This window comes from Cannabis sativa, chromosome X (genome assembly GCF_029168945.1).
Source record: "Cannabis sativa cultivar Pink pepper isolate KNU-18-1 chromosome X, ASM2916894v1, whole genome shotgun sequence".
Lineage (NCBI taxonomy): Eukaryota > Viridiplantae > Streptophyta > Magnoliopsida > Rosales > Cannabaceae > Cannabis > Cannabis sativa.
The window spans coordinates 83,667,488-83,673,933 of record NC_083610.1 but is presented as its reverse complement, the minus strand read 5'-3'; the positions used below and the strand labels follow the sequence as shown (position 1 = coordinate 83,673,933).

Sequence of the window (6,446 nt, the reverse complement as noted above, 5' to 3'; positions counted from 1 at the left end):
GCTGCCTCGTATGTTGAGTTGTCTGCTCCGCTTCCTCCACTTTTTCTGTAAAGCCTCGTACTGTTCCATTGTAACAGTCGGTTGGGCTGAAGGATGCGTGGCAGGTGCTCTTTTGGCCCCAACTCCCTTCAGTCTGGGGAGATGACCAAAGCCTCTAAGATGCCGAGATCGTTCCCCGAGTACTTGCGTCATAACAGGTAAGTCTCGGGGGTACTGTGTAGGATCGACGTTGTGCTCTTCGGGCTCATCTGCAGTGGGCGCTGGTTGAGTTGCCGCTATTTCAACCATTTGCTCCTAAAACAATTAAACAAGTAAGTTAAATGGTTAATTTTAACACAAAATAAATTGAAAGAAATAAATAAAAATTGAATTAAAACGTAAACTTACGTAAGCTTGTTGCGCGAACTCGTTGCGCCAATCGTTGCCTTTATGGTGAAACTTTTGAAAAGTTTCCACCGCAGTTGGCAGTTCTCCTGTGTCGGGGTTAGCCTATTTTCAAGAGAAAATATATTAGTACTGTTATTTTAATAGAAAAAGTTAAATGAATGATAGTTAAATATAAACTTACCCCTTCGACAACATGTGAAACAATGGGCTTGGAGCCCCAGCCTCCTAAAAATTTCATCTTACCCCGACTTTCTTTATTTTTATTTGCTCGCCTGAAATTAATAATTTTTCTAACAATTAATTATTTATTATTGACTATATAAATTAAACATTACCAAAATTTAAAATTTTAAAAAATGTACCTTTTGTTTGTCTGTGCTCCAATAAGCGATGCAGTCACTCCACACCTCTTGAGTTACTCCCTCAGGAGGTGACATGTCGGCCCTCTCTGTCCAAGCTCCTCAATGTTTTGTATCCACTTCTTCTTGCGGTCGCCTCCAATCACGTAAACCCTTTGACATCTCGTACTCACCGTAGTCTACGAATGTAGGGTTATCTCGTGGGAGGATAAACTTGGTCTGCAAAAAGTTACACATTAATACATTAATTACAATTTAATAAGAGTATAGTAATTTAGAAATTAAAAAAATTAGTAAGGCATACCTCAAGTCTATCCCACAGTGCGTTGATGTCAGCTCTACTGACATCTTCCCATTTGAATTTATTAATGGGGATAGACATCCGAGTCATCCATTTGGCCATATTGTTGAATTTTTTTTCCGTTCTTGCCTACGGGGTGCCGGTCTGCGTGCACCTCAATCGGTAACTTGGCAGTATTGTGTTTTGGAGAGCTCCTCCTCAACATTCTTGCCCTTGTATTTACCTCGACGCCTTTCTTTTTCGAACCGTCGCCACCTGGTGTAGACATACTACATATACAACACATATTGTTTATTTAAAATAAACTAACATATTGCAAACATATTAAAGAAGAAGGGTTGTAATTTTTATTTTATTTAAAACACTATGTCAATTACAATTCATCATCCTCATCATCAGTTACATATACAGCATTATCATCACTGTCACTCTCTAATTCTAAGGAGTTGTCTTCTTCGGTATTTAGACCCTCGTTGTCATCATCGACAATGAAATCATCTAATTGTTGAGGCTGTGAATTCACACGATGGATGTTTGCAACTTCAGTTGGGTCGACATCATGGCGAACATAGTCAACATCATCCAACTGTGGAAGTTGAACAACGAACTCGGTTTCACTGAATTGTTTTCCCGTACAAAAGGTGTCTCCCCATCCGTGTCCGGAAGTCCCAAACATTGCGCGGTATGTACTCATTTACAATCGGCCGGTCTTTACCGTTCTTTAAATCGGGAATGTAGTAGATCAATTTTGCTTGAGATGCAAGTATGAACGGTTCATTTTGGTACCATTTGTCGGTTGACGCAGGATGCTAGTAATAACACCGTCACTATCCATTCTACTCCCGTTAGTGTCAAACCACTTACAAAAAAATAAGAGAACACTGCAATCTTTCAAATAAGTGAACTCCATAATTTTTTCAAGTGTGCCGTAAAAATTTTGGCCATCTTCACCGGGGACCATGACACCGCTATTCTGTGTTTTGCGGTTATCATCCCTTTCCTTGACCAAAAATTTAATACCGTTCACTATGCACCCTGGATAAAAATAAATTGCTGTATTCGCTGGGTTAGCGATAGCATACAACTCATCTGACACTGCACCCTGGTTGCTCAACCGTAGTTCATTAATCTACATATCAGGGAAAATATTAAATTAAGAAAAGTTGAACATTTATTGAGAACAAGATTAACAGTATTGAGAGGCAACAAGGCTTACTTGAGTTTTGAACCATTCAGGGAACTCAGTCTCTTGCACTGTCTCAATATTGCCTACACCCCTTGCTTGAAGCAACTCCTTGTGCTCACTATATAATGTAATCTACTTATTAGTAAGTTAAGAATTTTTTAGATGAAGTCAACTATTGTGTGTTTGTGTTTATGGAATTTATACTTACTTGATATACGGTTCAACCTCTGTGCAATTGTTCAAAATGTACCACTCCGCCTTACGCTTGCTTTGCATGGGTAAGGTGTCGACTGTCCTCATACCGAGGGGTCGGCCAACATGCTTGAATACAGAAAATTGTCGAGTTGGCATGTTTTGGACAATGTCATTGTTCCGGTCAGGACGGTTGAATCGAGTTTCCACTTCCCGAAAGTACATTGAGCAAAAGGTTAATGCCTCATTAACCACAAAAGATTCAGCAATAGAGCCTTCCGGACGGGCACGATTCCTGACATATTGCTTGTACACAGACATTGAGCGCTCAATGGGATACATCCACCTGTACTGCACTGGTCCACCTAGTATAGCTTCTTTAGGGAGATGCATAACTACGTGAACCATTATGTCGAAGAAGGCCGGTGGAAAAATTGTTTCTAACTTGCACAAAATAGTTAGAATATTTGTTTGCATTTTTTCTAAATCCGAAACATGAAGTGTTCTTGAGCATAATTGTTTAAAATACACACACAGCTCAATGATTGTGTCCCGGATTTCTTTTTTGAAGAACTTACGGATACCTGCCGGTAGTAAACGTTGTAACAAGACATGACAATCATGTGATTTGAGCCCGGAAATCTTGCCCGTATCCAAATTGACATTTTTGTCTAAGTTTGCTGCAAAACCGTCAGGAAATCGTACAGACTTTATGAAGTCTGCAAATTCAATCCGTTCTTGAACACTAAGTGTGTAACTAGTGGAGGCTTCTTCCACTTCCCATTCGGTCTTCATACAACCACAACTCTTGTCGTATTTGCAAGTCTTGCAAATCCATTCTCGCCTTGTCGGTATCCTTTGACTTCCCGTCGATACTTAGAAGAGTACCTACTAAGCTATCACACACATTTTTCTCAATGTGCATTACATCAAGATTATGTCGTAAGGACTTTGACTTCCAGTACTCAAGCTCAAAAAAATACTTTTTTTAGACCAATTGAGCTCTTCACTAGAACGCTTCCGTTTCACACCCCCGAACTGTTTGTGTTTTCCAGGCAAAGTCAATGGAATTCGGTCTAATTGAGATAAAATATCATCCCCCGTCAATACAGGAGGTGGTGCTCTCTTCTCAGGCTTACCATTGTACTTTTTGCTTCTCCTTCTCGGATCACTCATTTCGAGAAAGCGTCTGTGGCCAACATATCCAATCTTACTATTTAGGCCAATGGAAGGAGTATGTTCATTGCAAGTGGGACACGCCATATACCCTTTTGTGCTCCAACCGTACATTAGAGCATAAGCGGGAAAGTCATTTATTGTCCACAACACCGCCGCACGCATTGAAAACACGGCCGTTGTAGGCATCTCGGGTTTCAACACCCGTCTCCCACAACTGTTTCAGTTCATCAATTAACGGTCTCATGAATACATCTATGTCTTTCCCAGGAGATGATGGACCTGGAATTAATAAGGTCAACAACAACGATTCAGAACTCATACACTTCCACGGTGGCAAATTATATGGGACACAAATAACTGGCCACAGGCTGTAAGAGTTGCTCATGTTGCCAAATGGATTAAAACTGTCAGTCGCCAATCCCAGTCTGACATTTCTAGGTTCAACAGCAAAAGACGGATGAAGGCAGTCAAACTGCTTCCATTCTTCAACATCCGCAGGATGCCTAAGCACACCGTCTTCTTTTGGTCTCTGCGAGTAATGCCACCGCATATCCTCCGCAGTGTGTCTTGAGCAATATAATCGTTTCAGCCTAGGTGTGAGTGGGAAGTAACGCATAACTTTGTGAGGAACTTTTTTCCCCTTACCCTTTCTTTTCACCCATCGTGATTCGCCACATACAGGGCAAAACTCCTTCTTCTCATTCTCCTTCCAGAAAATAGCACAATTATACTTGCACACATCTATTGAGTCGTAACCCAAACCTAGATTGCGCAATCGCATCTTCGACTCATAATGCGACTTCGGTAATTTTGTCCCCTCTGGAAATAGATCAATCAAGATGGACAGCAACATATCGAAAGAGTGGTTGCTCCACCTATTCAAAACCTTGCAGTGCATAAGCTTTACCAGTGCATTAAGGGCTGACTTTTTGCAACCTGGATATAACTCAGCCTCCATCTCCTTAAACAAGTCATCGAACTTGTTGTTGTCGTTGATAGGGGGTTCATTGAAAGAATCAGTAGTGTTAGCAGCATTCGTCAAACCTGTGGTCCCCTCTTAACATGTCGGCCAACACATCTGCCATTTCCTCTTCGTCATTTTCAGGAAGTTCAACTGCGGCCGAGAGAAAGTCTCCCCGTGGAAATACCGTGGGTTGTACGAAGGTTGGATCCCGCTGAGAAATAAATGAACCCTTATAGTTGCAGGTGTGTGAAAATTCACATTCAAACACCGCATGCATGGGCATCGAGCTAATCCGTCAGCGTTCACGTGGTTTGTTGCTACCGCAACAAACTCGTCAACGCCACTTCGAAACTGCAGAGCGCGCGGTGCGCCTTCATCCAACTTCGGTTGGCATGTGCATCTTCCACTACGAAGTATTTAACAAAAACAATTTAAAAACAAACAAAAAAATGTGCAAGTGTCCTAATCCACCTTCTCACTCCATTACTAAAAGGGTAAAGAACCTATCCCATTCAGGTTTGTAATATACATATAGTGCAATCTACGCTCTTAAGATTATTTCATTTTTGTAAAAATTTCGGCAGCACCTCCCCACAGTTCTTATAAGTTAGCAAACTTGTAGTAATTAAGTTTGCCGACTTACAAGAACGTGTAAGAAGACGTTGTACCAAAATATCTACTAATGAAATAATCAAATAAGCAATAGATCATACTATAAGTATAAAACAAGCCCAAACTATCCATGCGGACAAACAGTCCTGGATAATTTGGAGAAGCGTATTTAAGAGTCCTTACTGACTCAGCCTCTCCAAACGGGTCTAAGGTATTTCGTGCATGTGTAAAATTGAAAAAAAAATTAAATTATCACTATGTGATAATACAAATACAATTGTTCTATCCTATCTTTGGTGTATAACCAAAGAGATGAAGAAAAGATAAAAACAATTTAATTTTATGCTATTTTAATATCTTATGCTCATTTATAGTTACTTTATAGTTACACTTACTTTATGATAACTTGATTAAATTCTAAATATAATTACTTTAAAATTTTATTTTATTTTATCTTTAGATTATAAGTATAAAAGTTTTAAAATTTTAAAAATATCACTTGATTAAATTTTAATTTTTATTATAAAAGTTAATTCATAATTTTTTATTTTATTTATTTAAATTACAAATTACAAACTTTTTTAATTTTCAAAATATCATTTGCTTACATTTTAAATTTAACAATAAATATTCATTTATAATTTTCTATTTTTTTTTTAACTTAAAAATTACAACCTTTTTAAAGTTAATAATATCACTTACTTACTTTTTAAAATTAAACAATAAGTAGTAATTTATAATTTTCACATTTATTCATTTAAATTAAAGATTAACAATTTTTTAAAATAAAAAATAATTGATTACCTATTATAGATTATAATATATACTAATTTATATATTACATTTTTTTATTTTTATTATTTTTTTTATCATTTATTATTTAAATTAAAATTACTAACTTTTTCAAAATTTTAATATATAGTAAATTATATATTACATTATTTTTTACTTTTATTATTTTTTAATCATTTATTATTTACATTAAAATTACTAACTTTTTAAAAACGTAAACTTACCACTTTATTACATTTTAACTTGTATATTACATTTTTTAAAATTTTTTTAATTAAATATTTTTCTAATTATTTATTATTTAAATTTAAAATATTTTTTTTTTTAAAATAAAATTACTTCACTAAATTTTTAAATTACATGTTCCAATTTCAATTTTATGTTTTACTTTATTTATTTTATTTTATCACCAATTACTTTATTAAGTTATTCTTAATTTTTTTTTTAAACAATTAATTAATTTCACATTTTACC

At 36.3% G+C, this 6,446-nt stretch overlaps 1 long non-coding RNA gene across 1 annotated transcript; it reads right to left on the bottom strand.

The window, feature by feature from the left end:
- Positions 1 to 233: 233 nt before the first annotated feature.
- Positions 234 to 649, bottom strand: LOC133032637 (uncharacterized). Its single transcript, XR_009685228.1, has 3 exons — positions 569 to 649; positions 388 to 489; positions 234 to 294 (listed from the first exon to the last, which is right to left on the bottom strand). It is a non-coding gene; the product is annotated as an uncharacterized LOC133032637 (long non-coding RNA).
- Between the last annotated feature and the right edge of the window lie 5,797 nt (positions 650 to 6,446).